The 17,130-nt window shown below is 47.9% G+C and overlaps 1 long non-coding RNA gene across 1 annotated transcript; it reads left to right on the forward strand.

The window, feature by feature from the left end:
• Positions 1-929: 929 nt before the first annotated feature.
• Positions 930-11,678, forward strand: LOC144139093 (uncharacterized). Its single transcript, XR_013316041.1, has 3 exons — positions 930-1,156; positions 2,798-2,909; positions 11,369-11,678. It is a non-coding gene; the product is annotated as an uncharacterized LOC144139093 (long non-coding RNA).
• Positions 11,679-17,130: the final 5,452 nt, after the last annotated feature.

The following is a 17,130-nucleotide window of genomic DNA, read 5'->3' on the forward strand; positions in this document are numbered from 1 at the left end:
TTATGCGCATTTAATACTGAGGCATACAAAGAGTTATACGTCATCGGAAGGCTTTTCGCGCGGGCGCCGAATGTCGAGTAAATCTGTCTGCTTGAAAAAAAAATAAACCCATCGGCTGCATCCCTCTTGACAAACAGACCGACCTAACCCATATTTTTTCAACACTAAAGATGTATCTTCTATACCCAGATGCAGTGTTAGGTGATTGTTCTCTTTCCTATGATTTACGTTTTGTTGGAGCGTGCTCTACTGACCAGTCCCAACATGCATCGCATACAGGAGGTCCTTCAACGCGGCTTCAAAGTCTTTTATAGCATTTTTTGTCAAATTTTAAAAGTAAGTCAACACACTCCAAAACGAACGAGAACGACCTCACATGCCGGCCGAACTCCAAAAAGGTATCGCGACAATATGATTGCTCCAGCAACAAAGTGTAGTAGAAACATCGTATTTTGTCGCTTTTAATTGGTTTTTGTTTCCTCAGACACTTATTTTCTTTGTTTAAATCCGCTGCATGGATGGAGTTTCGTTTTTGTAATCACAAAATCATTTGCCTGTGCAATGCGATTGGGCGTTTGTAAACAGCCACCGATGCCAGAAGCGTAAACAAAGTGAGCCTGAGTTTTGCAAAGTGCCGTTTAGTGAAAGCAAACCCGGTCAGGCGAGAATAGGCGAGAATTCTGACGGTCAAGGTTTATGCTTTATTTGTTCGGACGATATATACTGCATCGAGAGAGAACAAAGGACGTTTCCCTGCCTTTTTATATGTTCATCCGAGACAAGGAGGAAACGCGTTCTTTTGGAGTGTCCCCAACGAATAGACAGGACGAACAATGGAAATACATACGTCGGTCTTTTTCGCAGTCTGATCTTTGCCGCGTGTTGCTTAGGAGTTAAAAAGAGTGTTGGCAAAGAGGAAAGTTTCTGCCATAGCTGTGCGTTATTGTGTGCACTGCGGCATTCTTCTGACACTCTGCAGAGGAAAACAGGAGACTCTCAAGAAATCTTTTAGATTACATTTTGTAGTCGGTTTGAAAATACGCGGCAATGCGATTAAGTTCTGTTCCTTTGCTGGTGATTTCATCGATTCTTTTTCTGTCCTTCTTGGACACCTCTGAAGGATACACTGCTGTAGCTCGAGTGCGGGTGAGACGTGGTACGTTTCAAATTTTCTTCTGAAACCTACTTTGCAGCTACCAAAAGGGGATTCATATGTTCTCTGTACATGCAAGGCGAATTTTGTAGTCTGCAAGGTTTCTAAATATGACAGTTGTGTTAACATAAAATTGATTTCCTCCACCCTGGACCATTCACACTGAGATTCGTACTTGGACCATGGCCTTACCCTCCACTGAGTGCAAAACCCTGCCCACGCTATTCGAAGTTCTCCAGGACATCGGTGTGTCAAAAAAATTGTAGCCGTCCCTTCAAATAAAAAAAAACTTTTAACTCAATGCCCTGAAGAAGGATCTAATTTTTAATTTTTATTTCTCTACTGCTACTTTTCTTACCTTCTCCGACTACCTTTTTCCCTCTCCTCCTTTCCCCGAAGATTAGCATGTCGGCGAACTGATGTCGGCAAACATCTGTGCATTTTCCTCTTTGATAAAGCGTGTCTCTCTCTTTCTCCCTTATTGGTGTGTAGTATTGACGAGAGTATTTAGAGCCTACTGAATCGATCACACAACTGTTTAGGAATAATTTTCGCCATCGCTGTCTGGTGTGTCTATGCGCCTATTTGTTTGCAGCGTTTCAGATAAAATGGTCTGTAAGAGCCATAGTTAGAATTCGTTAGGGCCTGAAGAGCTGTCGTGAGTATATTGGGTGCTGCATCCCTGGAACTTCAATTCTATAACAAAAAGAAGTCTATCATTTACGTTGCATACCATAAACTAAAACACATAAACCTTGTTTGAAATACAAATATTTTAAAGCTTCTATGCATCGAACACTCTTACATGTCAGCCCTTTTCTGCCTTTCCTCTTTATTCTTCTTAGTATTAGTCCTAACCGACTAATCGTCCTAGGAATGAGGTGTTAGGCACGTTATTTCTTTCGTATGCTTAAACTTACCAACTCTACTTAACCGCATAATTCTTTCGCAAGTGTTTGATGCGCCTCTACACTGCCTGAAATTACGTATTTTATCCTCAATCTGCTACAGCGGCAATATTTTCACAATAAAATCAACAAGGCACACATTAGTAAACTTCCTCGAAGTGAATTTATAAGTTTTATTAACCAGTCAGGGCCTTAGTTTGGGACAAATCTGATGCCAGAAGTGCAAGGTCAAGTTGGAAAAAAAGATGAACAAGGAAACCTGACACAGAAAAGCGTCATTTTCGAGTACCAAAGAAGTGCGATAAATTGGAGGCGGTGTCTGCAAAGCACAACGTAAAAAAGCCGAGCATGCGCGAAGATGGGCATCATCCGTGTTTTTGTAAAATAGTGCTCCCGTGATTTCCAAGCAACCAAAGAAGCCTTATGCAAGGGAGTAGAAAGGGTTTAAAGGGCAAAAAACAGGGAAACGAGAACACAACGGAGAAGAAAAGGAGTTAAGGCGCCGCATTTCACTCTTTTAAACCCTTGTTCATGATGTCGAACAAACTGGACCACATCAAGCTTTTCCTGGCCTTATATACCATTTCTTATAAAGTCACAAATCATACTTCTGGGCCTCTTCCTGTATAGAACAACCCCCGTTCTAGCACCTATGTTTGAAAGTAGGCGGCGGGCGCATGACTTTGCTATCTGGCGCCACGGCGTTTTATAAGTATAAATATTTTTGTCATTGAAGGAATGTGCGTGTACAAACGTGTCAGAATACCAGACGACTCTGACCTCCACCTAAGTCAGCCTTGCGAAATGTGGAGCTGCAATGCTGATGGTCATACGCTGGAAATCACTGGGTGAGTACCCTTCGCAACATTATTAGCCGGAAATGTGCTCAGAAGTAATCCTTCAAACAATTGGCTGAAAGCTATGAAGTATAAATTGTCGCATATTCAATTGACAGTGATGCATTTACAAAATATTTATGGGGTTAAAACAGAACCGACAAGAGGGAACCATTCCCGGAAAATATAAAAACAACCTTCTCTCATCTCTTTCTCAGCACCTTACCTTCTGGGGTCTGATCTTCTACACACAAATAAGCTATTCTATCTCTTTTTGGTAGCAGCTATCCCACCAAATTTCCTCACCGCCGTGAAAAACCACAAGCTCCCATTTATGTTCTCACGTTATTTTTTAGAATTCCCGCGACGCCAACTATTATACAATCAAGTCAACCATTCCAAAGTACTACAAGGTACCATTTGTAGATTCCGTAAACTTCGATATCTTAAATTCAGGCTGAATTTCAACGGGACAACCGCCCAGAGAATGTAAAATAGCTTAAACCTCACCTATATCAAAGAAACAGAAAAAATACCCCAGAACGCTACCGCCCACTTTTATAACACCTGTTTTCGTCATGCTGCAAGAGCATGTAGTCACTTCTCACGGTAAAATTTAATATATTACAATAATAAAATATTACAAAACAGATTTGAATGCAACTCTTTTGAGTACATCCATTTTGTTCTTTTGTCAAACAAAATTTATTTTTTTGTAGTGGCAGCCTGGTGCGTTTTTTAAACAACCTAGACGCCGAAGCGTCAAGGTTCTCCATTTAAAAGACTTTTTTCACTTTAGGAGCTCGCCTGTGCTAATGCGTGGTTTCCTCATCTGTATGGCAAAATTGCGATTTTGGCCGGTCAAATCACATTTGGTCATGGTTATTGTATGAATGCATTCCCTCTTGAACAAAGATTTTTGTTTTATTCTTCCGCTAGTACAAAACCTCTCATTCGTCCCAAAACTCGTTCATGTTCAATTCATTGGTTGATTCGTTTCTTCATTGGTTGCTTGAGTGATTGATTAAAAATGTTACAATTTCCCACTGTTTTTGCGAGAGTTACTCAGTTTAGAGGGCTCGATCTTTAATAAAAAGTTGTTCCGCAAATGTTGCAGCCAGTATCGAATGTTGCCAGAGTTTACAAAGCAGGAGACACAGAGAGCATAAATAACTTCCAGCCAATACCCACACTTTTTTTGTTTTCCAAACGACTAAATAAGAATTTTTTTATATAAAGAATTTTTTCTAAACACCGTATATTCACTGAAATTCAACACAGATTCCATCGGAGAAATTAAGCCCACCTACACAGTAGCACTTCCAAAAATAAAAGAACAGATCCTAAATATTCTTGGTATATTTATAGACTACAGCAAACCTTTTGACTACCTAAATCGCAACATATTGTTAAAACATGGCCCAGCTTGCACTAGCTGTGCAAGGCTAAAGAAGCAGCACAGCCGGCGGCCCCGCTCCCTTCGTCGGAGACCCGGCTGTTGCTGCTCACACGGATTTCCTAGTTTGATAACAGCGCTAGGACAGGACACAGAGAAGGCGACACGAGACTGGGCGCTGACTAACAACAAAGGGTTTATTTCGCCGCAGCTTGCCGCGGTAAAGACTCTATGAATGGCAGGCCCGGATCGTTTTGTCCGCAGCCTTTTACATCTCTCCCAAGTTTACCGAATTCGCACGCGCTTGAACTCACGGCGACCGTCTTCGCAAACTAGGAGTCTGTTCTCCCAAGTTTAGGCGCGAACGCACATGAGCTGGCGATGAATACAGCAGGCGAGAGATCACGCCAAGAATGCTGAGCAGAGGGTTCACAAAAGTTGAGTTCGCCCGCCGCTTCTCACAAGGCGCACACTCACGTTCATCGGTATTTTTTGCTAATTTTGGGGAATTCCTCACCTGCCGCAAGCCCCCGTGCAGGTCTAAACGACGCCGGGCTTTCCTCGCGAGGGGCACGTTCGTGTGCTCTTCGTATTTTAAGCGGCCAAGCCCCTTAGGGGCTTAGCTGTTGGCGCCTTTTGTCGTGGTTGTCGTCGTCGTCATCGTATTTGTCGTTCGTCTTACGTAGTCACGCCAGTTAAACACCTGGAGACTCGTTTACGCCTCGCGCAAGAATGTAACGCGAACTAAAAAAACACCCGGACACTCGTTTACACCGCGCGCTAGAAAGCTTCGTGCCTCAAAAACAAGAGAATTTTACAGCCAAGCTGTATGGCTGTACCCCCAACGGTTTCCTCTCCGTTGGCAAAAACGCCAAATCGCCAAGGGTACACTTATACACTGGATGCTTCGCCCATTACCAGGTTTCACATTAGTGTAGATGGCCGGCGATTTTTTTATTGGTAATTTTTTCTCGTAACGCTGGATGGCGGAACTATAAGCTTAGACGCTCTGCGGATAAAATTAGATGGATATGGTGCCCTTGGTGCTGCAAATGCTCTGTTCAAATCATACCTTTGTAATCAGATGGAGTATGTTGCCAATGATAATTGCGTTTGTCTCTGATCAACATAAGTTCTGGTGTACCCTAGGTGAGTGTGATAACAACGTTTTTTAGTGTGCATGCCCATGCTTTTGTAAATTTCACACCAATGCCAATTTCACACTTGACGAATGTGTCACCAGCGCCTTTATTTCAGCGCAAGGTGCGAACAAAATTATCACCAGCGAGTAAAAAATCCTAGCAGAACAGTCCAGATTGTTTAACTCAAATGGTTAAAAAAAGATTCACAGATAAAAAAGCCCTATGTTCAAAACCAGGAGCAAGCATATAGTTAAATGAGTAGCCGACACTTACATCTGCTCTTACAGAAATTATCAGTAGATATAAGATTTTCGGTGCATTTTTTGTGATAATATGACGTGGACATGACGTGTGCACTCTCAAGGTAAACCGATCAATAAGATCGGTTTACCTTGAGAGTGCACATCTCCCTCTCGCCGCGTTCGCTGGCTAGGTATCGATATTTTTTCCCAACAAAAGCCAAGCTGCGAATTTCTAATACCCCGTTCCTTACTCATGTCGATTTTTGCCCACTTGTTTAGTTTCAGACTGCAGCTGAAAATGGAAACGCAATCCACCTTTTTCAAAAGAAAGCGCTGCGTAATATTCTCAGTGTCTAGTTTCCGCATACAACGATACAAAAATTTCAATATTATCAGGAAATACCTCCTATGCGAATATGCGAGTTTCGCTTGTTTTATCTTTTTTGTTTTCTAACAAGAACCTAAAATCTTTAAATACCTCACCGTATACGGAATATCCAAAAATATTACTGATTACTGATATTGCAGTAAGCACTTACTGCTTACTGCAATCTCTAGTATACCCTTTAACTGTCCTGATTAATACGTGCGAACAAAAACGTGATAATATTGAATGTGTTACCCGGAAACAGTTGGTGCAAAGTTTTTTAGGCAATTGACTCTTTTGGGACAATCTGCTGTACGGGATTTTTCCTGCTGTTTGGCTGTCTGTTTCTGTATATGCGCTTATATAAAAAGTTCAGACTAACTTTTTTTATATTTACGCAAACACTTTAGGCGGTAAATAGGTCATTTTGAAGGTCATCATTTTTAACGCGCTTCCATCTGTAAGGGTCCTCAGGCACCGTGCAAGCAGTCCTTAACTGCTTTTTTTTTATGTGACCCCAACCTTGTGTTTAAAAATAAACATCATTGAGGGTTTGGTTGATGCCCTCATTAAGATGTCAAAGCCATCATTATCATCATCAGCATACTCAGGCCCACTGCAGGGCGAAGACTTCTTCCAATGGCTTCCAACCGCTCCTGTCCTGCGCCGCTATAGTCCACTGTTGGCCACCGAATTTTCCTAATTCATCCCTCCATCGGTTTTGCGGTCTTCCCCTTCTTCCAGACCGATCTCTTGGTACCAGTCTTGGGCAGTAACTAGTTACTAGTAACGCGTTACCGGTAACCAGTTACTTTTTTCAGTAACTTGTAACTGTAACTAGTTACTTTTAAGTTAGAGTAACTTGTAACTGTAACACTGTTACTTTTTTGTGGAGTAACTGTAACGATAAATATCGTTACAGTTACTTTATTTCTATAAAAAAATTATCCAACAGCAACACTCATTACGACCCATGTACCGTTTGCGCGTTTCACTTTTTCGGGCTTTCTTCCGCAGAACATTCGTCTACTTCATCTATACCAGCTCACTCCCTTTGCATGGGTGAAAAAGATCTGGTCTAGAAATGTTTAGGCGTGCACGTGTGCGTGTTGTCCCACGCGGTTCACTAAGGGCTCGAAGTTTATAAGTCTAAGCTGCAGTATTTTAGCCATCAGCGCGACATCGCTCTCACCCATACGCTGCGACACGCGCCTAAGCGCACGTGGATGCATGTTGACGGGCCAGAACCTATAGTCCGACGCGCGGCTGCACCATTTTCGCCACATCTGGGGCGCAGTAAAAGTGTTTGACACAAAGGCGAACAGGAAAACAAACACCCACAAACGCCGCACAACGCTCTGAAACCTTTGCACTTTCGCGGAAGCCTGGAAAACTCCGGTCAGGGCGTCTCTTTCTCATTAGCGACGTGCAGCCCCGCTTGCCGGGTCATAAAACGCCGCGGGGAGTCTCTCGGCGGCCTCGCGCTCGTCTAGCCCTAAGCGCACTCTAGAGTGTTCGATTCACAAGTCGCAGTTACTTGCGACCATTGTGCGAGACCGATGGCCGTATTTGGGACCACGCGTTTGGGACCCCTGGTCTAGAGGCTTCATCGAGCTGTCAACAGTGCTCGAACGAGGTCGAGGAAGTAGTATATTTCACGCCCCTCCACACACACGACGACCCCAACAATGGTGGCCCCCGGCTGCCCTCACACCAGCCAGCATCTTGGCCCGAAGACGTCTGACCACACTGCCACTGCACGAAGAAATGTTCTTGGAAAGCCTCGCGACTTCGTTTCGAAGGGTGTGGCCGAAACGAAAACAGTAGCTATATGTGCTCCTGAATGTTGGGTGCGAGCTTTCAAAACACCTCGACAATCGATGTACTCCCACGCCCGTTTCCCGCCACCTCCGCCCCCTTTTTCCCATTCTCTCTCACTACGCGGGGCGGTCAAGCGACGGCATTCTAGGCGAAAATAAATAAGTTGACATTGAAAGATTGTTTCGGCTGTGTCATCCTCCAGCTCTGTATAGTGTAAGTTCGGCGTCTCTGATTCCAATTTTGAAAAACAACTAATTCTATGCTACAATGATGTGTGCAAATAACTTTCTTACAGCGAGAGTGCAGCAACAAAAAAATAAAGTTCCTCATGATGGATAGAAAACTTCCGTAATGAAAAAAAAAATGAGGCGTACACAACGATTGTTGGTTAGGGCATGTGTGCATCATTTTAGGTTCCCCTCGTGTAGGCTTTACTACGTGTAATTTTTACTGTCTGCATGCCTTCGTACGTTTCTATTAAATAAGCCAATTTTTTTAGCTATTACTCAGTTTTATACAGTAACGGAAAAGTAACGACGTTACTTTTTTCCAGTAACTGTAACTGTAACTAGTTACTTTAGGAAAATTCGTAACTGTAACTGTAACAGAGTTACTTTTTTGGGTTAGGTAACTGTAACTGTAACACTGTTACTTTTTTTCGGTAACGTGCCCATGACTGCTTGGTAACCATCAATGTTACTCTAATTGTCTATCGGTTGTCGGTTCGTCTCAGTACACGACCAGCCGAAGTCTCTTTTTTTCTTTACTTGAACTATGATTTCATCTGCATGAGTTTGTACCCTTGTCCAGGAATCACGTTTTCTGTCCCTTAGTGTTACTCCGAACATTCATTCTCAATGGCCGTTAAGCCTGTCTATGTTCGCTTTCCAGTAGTTTAGTAAAGGGCTAAGTTTCAGCTCCGTATATCATGAGTGGCAGTATGCACTGGTTGCATATTTTTAGTTTGAGTGGCAGAGGTAGGTTACTTTTTATTAAGTGCGAATGCACTTATTAAGCGAGCCTGAAGCGTCCGCCGCCGTCCGCATAGCAACAGCTGCGGGTGCGCGCAGTCTCGGGGCTTCCACTCCATACCAAAACAGACATACTGTCGGAAGCAGTTTCGCTTCCCCCCATCGCTAACTTGGTAGAGGAGACGACACTCCGCTTTCAGAAGCACCTTGAACACGTGCCTCAAGGACAATCTATTTTGAAGTGGGACACATTAAACAGTACTTTTAATGCTGACACTTTTCCACCTGCTATTCCACCCTGGGAGCGACCCGCCCTGGGCCACCTCAGGCGCCGACCCATTTCTCGCCGTAACCGCGCCGTGCGGGAACAATATGTCCGCACTCTCGCCAACGACAAAGCTCCCGATGAAATAGACATTTTTACCGACGCATCCATCAACGGAACAACAGCAGCGGTGGCCTGGACCTGCCCTGACATCCCCCAGCTTAATGGCTCTCGCAATATAACAAACACATACGGTCTCACTGATGAAGCCGAACTTTTAGGAATCCTCGGCGCCATTCAGGCCATACAAAGTGCGACCTCATTTATCACCACCAACAAGTTCCGTGTCATCACTGACTCCCATGTCGCTATACGGGAACTGAACAGGTCCTTCTCGTCCAATTCTACGGCCACCAACATTCTTTACAAAATTCGTGACCTCACTCACGAAGGGTTCAAGATACGCCTGGTCTGGACTCCTGGTCACACATATGGAGCGGACGGAAACCATTCGGCGCATAATGCTGCCCGGGAGTGTTTACGCAATCCTCCCATGGTTCCCGTGTCCATCCAAGGAAGACCTGAGCCCCAACAGGCATGCGAAATGGACTGGCAGCAAAAATACCGTCGAATTAAGAAGCTCAGCCGGCAACGGCTTGCCGACGCCTCACCACCTGGTTTTCTTGCTCCTCTGCAGTCCCTGCCAAGAACAGGAGAAATTTTCGCTAATAAAGTCTACGCTGACTCGGCCTACACTCCGGACGTCATCTCCAAATGGACAACGCATAGGCACCTTGCTAGTGCGCGGTGCCCCTACTGTGGCAGCAACAATACACCGAATCTTTTCCACCTCATCTGGGCTTGTTCAGCTTACTCGACTGACCGCGACCAGTTCCTTACGACGCACGTACGCCCGACGACTTCTGAAGAACATGTCCAACACGTCAGAAACAACCCCCAAATTTTACAGAAGATTACAGAATTCGGTCTCAAAACAGGTCTCTATAAAGTAGTATGATGGCGGATCGTTCACCCTCTCTCTAGATGTACCCCCAAACACACCCCTTGTGGCTCCTGAACGGCTCCTTTTGGATACCCCAATCATGGTCGTAGTAGAGTGCCCTCGTCACAACTTCACCTGTGCATATCGTGCTACGTGAACGGTCACAGTGCAGTGCAGACTTTATATGAACAATCTTCCCCTCCCCTTTTCCCCGTGCCCCACACCAGGGCCTATTGGCCTCCTCCTGTAATAAAGTCATCCATTCCATTTCACTCCTCGTCTTCCTTGGCAACGGGGGGAGATGGGCGCGCGCTGCCTGGCCGCTGACATGGCACATACCCACGTGGGGGATTGGCCAGGAATCTCCTCGTCTTCCTTGGCAACGGGGGTAGATGGGTGCGCGCTGCCTGGCCGCTGACATGGCACATACCCACGTGGGGGATTGGCCAAGAATCGGGCGTGAGAAGGGCTAATGCACCCGCTTAAATGAGTACTGACACGAAATTTGAAAGCTGAGATCCGCTCTAGCAATCAAGTACAACGACAACACAAATAGGTGTCTGTGAATAAATGCATCTTTCTTTCTTTGTAGTTGTGTGTGTGTGTGTGATCTCTCTTTCGCAAACATTACCGAACCGCGCAAATTCAACTCGTGCATTCGCACTTTCACATTCTTCCCCTCGGGGAAATGCGGGGAATTTTTTGTTTGGGAGTGCTTGCCGAAAGCTCCCCAGCCCATACCTATTCTGCTCCGGATTGCGTGGCTGCAGTAAACACAAACAATCCAGTCGAGGCTGTTATATTTTTTTACCTCTGGCGTTTTGTTTCCTAAGCTGAAGATAGCGCTTTCGGCATGCGTATTCCTCATTACTTTCAATTTATTCTTATTTATTGTTAGCTCCAATGCCCTGCTTTAGGATTTTGGTTCCTCAGGCATTTTTTGCAGGTGTTTTGCAGTCTAGCTCAGCGATACTACGTCGTCTACAAACCTCAAATGACTAAAGTATTCCCCTGTGTTTTAATCCTGAGTTTTCCTAGTAAAGCTTTCTGAATACCCCCTCTAGGCATGCTGCGAACAGTTTGGCCGAAGTGGTGGGTCCATGCGGTACTCTCTTTCGGATCGGGAATGTATAGCTTTGCTTGTGACGTGTTATTCTGCTCGTGCATGCCTTGTATATGGCATTGCAGAAATGTTTGACATATTACCCGTCTGGTCGTGAACAATTTTTTCCAATACTTCAATATCATCTATTCTTATCCACAGGTGCGGGGTAGCCAAGGCCGGAAAGGGCTGTAAAGTTGTCCACCGGAAAGGCCCCTACCCTCGCTGCTGTCCAAGGATCCGGTGCAATAAAGGTTTTGGACACAACAAGCAAGAAATGACCCACGAGGTGGAGGAATAACCTAAATGACAATAAGAATATTAAAAATAATGTTGGATTGCAACATTGTGAATAACCACTTTGGATAACGCCACCCGAGCACAACGTGCGTGTATGTGCTGAAAGCTGCTTCCTCAAACGAGGTACTCGTTGGCATGGTGAATAAAGCCCGTAGTTGTGTTTCAATGAATACTTCCTTCTGTTCGGAGTTATTGTAACAAAAAGAAGTCCTCGGCGTCTTGACATTCAAGGGTTATCGGTGTCTTGACAGTCAATACCTTAATAACCTCTACCTTAAAATATTAAGGTAGAGAAAGAGATAAAGACATTACGAGTCATCATAGATAGTCGCCTAAGCTTTATGAGCCATTTAAATTATATCAAAGACAAAGGTACTCTGCTGGTGGTAAATTTATCGAAATTCACATCTAGAAAAAAAGGAATGAGAAGTCAACGTTTAAGAATAATATTGCCGCGAACCATACATTGGGTTTGTTTATTTGTGTTTTGCTTTTACCGCCCGGCTGCGCCGGTCTGTGTTATCTCTGCGCCAAGGGAAGCGCGTGTTCCATTCTTTCTTTCTGTGCCGCATCTGTTATCTGTCGTGATAGGGAGAGCATTCCGATCTAACGTGAACAGCCCAGAATAATCTTCTTGGATCTACTATGTTCTCGATGTGAATCGACGTTTCGAGAACCACGCGCACCGAAAGATAAAAAGCCTGCAGTGCGGACGCCGGGGCATTCGATTCTGCGACGCTCGCTGACGCAAGTCACTTTGTTGACCGCTGCTTCGCCGCCTCTGTATTCTTTTGAGTTGTTAGGGGAGCACAAGTTCGCTCCAATAAACTTGTTTCTCCTGCAAGACAACTGCGTCGTCCTTGGCTTCGTGACATCTGGTGGAGGTGCGGGGTACGCACCCTTCATGCCCACTGCAACCTCGGGAAGCCGCCAAGCCAGTCCAACAAGAGCCAGCCTCCGCCTGCAAGGTTTACCACCCGAGTTCGGTTTGATGCCAGAAGGGCCCAAGAGAAGGAACGCTGCAACCAACACCATGGTACAAGAAACAACGTCGCCAATCATGCTGCAGCAGCCCCGGGAACCGCCATCGTTCCGGGGAGCCCCCGCTGAAGATCCAGAGGAATGGTTGGAGAAGCTGGAGCGCGTGCGGATCTTCAACAGGTGGGACGATGAAGAAACCTTCCGGCATGTTTTCTTTTACTTGGAGGATGCAGCCCGAACTTGGTTTGAAAACCACGAGAGCGCCTTGACCGACTGGACGCAATTCAAAAGCGAGTTCCTTAAGACCTTCACGACCGTGGTGAGAAAAGAACGAGCTGCGATTTTACTGGAAACTCGAACGCAACACCCGAACGAAGGAGTCGTAATCTTCGTCGAGGAAATGAAGCGACTTTTCCGCCGTGCGGACCCAGGAATGACGGAAGAAAAGAAACTACGGTTTCTGATGCGAGGTGTGAAGCAAGAGCTCTTCGCGTGCCTTGTTCGCAACCCCCCCAAGACCGTGTCCGAATTCGCGTCTGAGGCCGCCGCGATGGAGAAGACGCTCGAAATCAGAACGAGGCAGTACGACCGCCCAATCAATGCGCTGGTTTCGGAGACGCTTGGTGCCAGCGCTATCAACTCCGACTCACTACGCGACACTATCCGCGAAATAGTGAGGGAGGAGCTGCGGAAACTGCTCCCGACGCCGCCGCAACCACAAGTCGCTTCTCTTACCGACGTCATTAGAGAAGAAGTGCAGCAAGCGCTGGGAACTTCAACGACGCCAGTAGCACCTCGCGAGCCGCAAGCCATGACCTACGCGGCTGCTGTACATCGCCCTCGCCCACCTGCACCCTATCGTCACGAGGCTCCGTACCGTCGTCCCCTCTCGCCGGCCCGACCACCTGCGGCGCAACCCCCTGCCCCAAGGAAGACCGACGTGTGGCGAACGTCCGACAATCGTCCGCTGTGCTACCACTGCGGAGAGGCCGACCACGTCTACCGTCGCTGCCCCTACAGGAGGCTCGGTTTGCGAGGGTTCTCCGTCGACGCACCCCGCCCCCGAACTGGCCAGCGCCCATCGGAGATCGAAGAGTACCTGTCCAACACCAGCCGTCGACCAGCCCGTTTCAACCGTTCGCCGTCACCCTACCCATACCAGTCGCCGAACCGCCGTAGCAATGCTGAGTTCTCACGTGGAAGGTCCCCCAGCCCACGCGGGGGAAACTAAAAGCAGCAACTTCTGGAGGTAAAGTTGCACGATCGCGGAAAAATGAAAACCCTCCAACGACGCAACGACTCGCGGAAAACAGTGACTCACAACATGCCCTCATCCCGACGATCCGACCCAGACCTGACGAGACTTCCGTACACGACGACAGCTATACGCCGCGACGCGCACCCGACCGGACCGAGACGTCCGCTGAGAAGACGATGACAACGACGACGCACAGTGCCCGACCGTCAACACGCACAAGCCGAGATGCGACGCCCCGACGCACCCGGAACTCGAGGAAGGCGGCATCCGACGTCAAGGTGTCCATCGACGGCTTTGATGTAGTCGCCCTCGTAGACACGGGAGCCGACTACTCCGTGTTCAGCGGACCATTTGCGTCTAAGCTGAAGAAGGTTATGACCAGATGGGACGGTCCGCACATACGCACAGCAGGAGGCCACCTCGTGACGCCAAGTGGAACGTGCACATCGCGCGTCACCATAGACGGCACGACGTACCCTGCGGTGTTCGTCGTTTTGCCCAACTGCTCCCGCGACGTAATTCTCGGAATGGACTTTTTGACGGACAACGGCGCAATAATCGATCTGCAGACGAAGTCGATAACGTTTTCCTCCGACCACTCCATGACGCCGGAATCGAACCCCGAAATCCGTGCAGCTGTAAGGATAGCCGATGATCATGTCACCCTGCCACCCCGCGCAAGTTTGATGATCACCGTCTACTGTGAAGGTGCTGCTCCTGACGTTGACGCTATCGTGGAGAGTGACCAAAGGTTGCTTCTTGACCGCGGTGTGTCTGTCGCAAGAGGCATTGCGCGCTTCAAGGAACACCAATCCCACATTTTGGTTACTAATTTCACCGAGGAGTACCAGCATTTAAACAAGGGCGCGGCAATTGCATTCCTCGAAGAAACGCAAGAAGCAAGTGACGTGATCGCGGTCGCCGACTTTGAACGCACCCCCGTAGAAACCTTCAAGCTCCCGCAGCCCTTCGACGTGAATCCGGCGCTACCGCAAGAACAACGGAACAAATTATTGGCTTTGCTGCGTCGCTATAGCGAATGTTTTTCGTCGAGCGCAAAACTACGTCAGACCCCTCTAGCGAAGCACCGAATAATAACCGAAGATGGAGCCCGACCTACCCGACAGTCACCGTACCGCGTCTCTTCACACGAACGGGAAGCCATCCGGACTCAAGTCGACGACATGCTCAGCGACGACATTATACAGCCATCGAAAAGCCCCTGGGCTGCGCCCGTCGTACTCGTAAAGAAAAAAGATGGCACATTAAGGTTTTGTGTTGACTACCGGCGACTGAACAAAATCACGAAAAAGGACGTGTACCCCCTCCCCCGAATCGACGACGCCCTCGACCACCTCTGCCACGCGAAGTACTTCGCATCGATGGACCTGAAGACCGGCTACTGGCAAATTGAAGTGGACGAGAGAGACCGAGAGAAGACTGCATTTATAACCCCAGACGGCCTATACGAGTTCAAGGTGATGCCGTTTGGGCTGTGCACAGCACCAGCGACGTTTCAAAGAGTCATGGACACTGTGCTAGCTGGCCTTAAGTGGCACACCTGCCTCGTATACCTCGACGACGTAGTGGTATTCGCCCGGACTTTCGACGAACACCTTGCAAGGTTGGAGTCTGTACTCGAGGCCATTCGTACGTCGGGGTTGACGCTGAAGCCTGAAAAGTGCCGTTTCGCATACGAGGAACTCAAGTTCTTGGGCCACGTCGTCAACGCCGCGGGAGTCCTACCTGACCCGGCAAAAACTTCAGCTATCGCGAACTTCCCTAGGCCGAAAGACAAGAAGGGCGTGCGAAGATTTCTCGGGCTGTGCGCATACTACCGACGCTTCGTCGCAAACTTCGCACGCATTGCAGAGCCACTCACGCGCTTGACAAAAGACAGCACCCATTTCAGCTGGGAAAACGACCAAGAAAAAGCATTCTGCGAGCTGCAAAAACGCCTGCAAAGCCCGCCCGTGCTCGCTCATTTCGACGAAAATGCCGAAACGGAAATGCACACGGACGCCAGTGATATAGGCTTGGGTGCCGTCCTTGTCCAAAAGCAAAGCGGCTGCGAAAGGGTAATCGCCTATGCCAGCCGTGGTCTGTCGAAGGAGGAGAAAAACTATTCTGCCTCTGAGAAAGAGTGCCTGGCTATTATATGGGCGATTTCAAAATTTCGCCCATACGTGTATGGAAGGCCATTCAAGGTTGTAACAGACCACCATGCGCTGTGTTGGCTCGCCAATTTGAAGGACCCCTCTGGCCGTCTTGGGCGGTGGAGCTTGCGCCTGCAGGAGTTCGACGTTACAGTCGTTTATAAATCCGGCAGGAAACACTCCGACGCCGACTGCCTGCCCCGCGCCCCCGTCGACCCACCACCACAAGACTCTGATGAAGACAGCGCGTTCTTCGGGATCGTGACGGAGAGCGACCTAGCCGCCCAGCAGCGTGCCGACCCCGACTTACGCGCCATAATCGAGTACCTCGAGGGATGCAACGTTGCCGTTCCTAGGACCTTCAAACGCACCTTACCAGCATTCAGCCTGAGAAACTCCGTCCTCGTGAAGAAGAATTTCAGCCCCGGAACAAGAGCGAATTACCTTCTCGTCATCCCCGCGGACCTTCGTGACGAAATTTTGGAAGCGTGCCACGACGACCCGTCTTCCGGACATCTCGGCACAGCCCGCACTATTGGAAAAATCAAGGCGAGGTACTACTGGCCCGGCCTTACCGCTGACGTCACCCACTACGTCCGGAGCTGCCGTGACTGCCAGCGACGAAAAACGCCGCCGTCAAGACCCGCCGGACTTCTACAACCGATCGCCGTCCCATCGAGACCATTTCAACAGATTGGAATGGACCTTTTAGGCCCGTTCCCTACGTCACGATCACAGAACAAGTGGATTGTCGTAGCGACAGACTACATGACGCGCTACGCAGAGACCGCCGCTCTTCCGAGAGGGACTGCACAAGAAGTGGCAAAGTTCTTTATAAGCCAAGTTGTGCTGCGACATGGAGCCCCGGAAGTCCTAATCACAGACCGCGGAACGGCATTTACTGCGGAGCTGATGCAAGGAGTATTACGCTACAGCAACACGGATCACCGAAGAACGACGGCGTACCACCCCCAAACGAACGGACTAACAGAACGTCTGAACAAGACAATCGCAGATATGCTGTCAATGTACGTTGACGTTGAACATAAGACTTGGGACGAAGTGCTCCCGTATGTCACGTTTGCGTACAACACGGCTATCCAGGAGACGACGCAGCTGACGCCGTTCGAGCTTGTCTACGGTAGAAGGCCGACTACGATGCTCGACGCCATGCTTCCGCACGTAGAAGACGACGACCTCAACGCCGACGTCCACGGATATCTTCAACG

The sequence above is a fragment of the Haemaphysalis longicornis genome, unplaced genomic scaffold (assembly GCF_048455015.1).
Source record: "Haemaphysalis longicornis isolate Haplotype H1 unplaced genomic scaffold, Haemaphysalis longicornis Haplotype H1 scaffold_5, whole genome shotgun sequence".
Taxonomy (NCBI): domain Eukaryota; kingdom Metazoa; phylum Arthropoda; class Arachnida; order Ixodida; family Ixodidae; genus Haemaphysalis; species Haemaphysalis longicornis.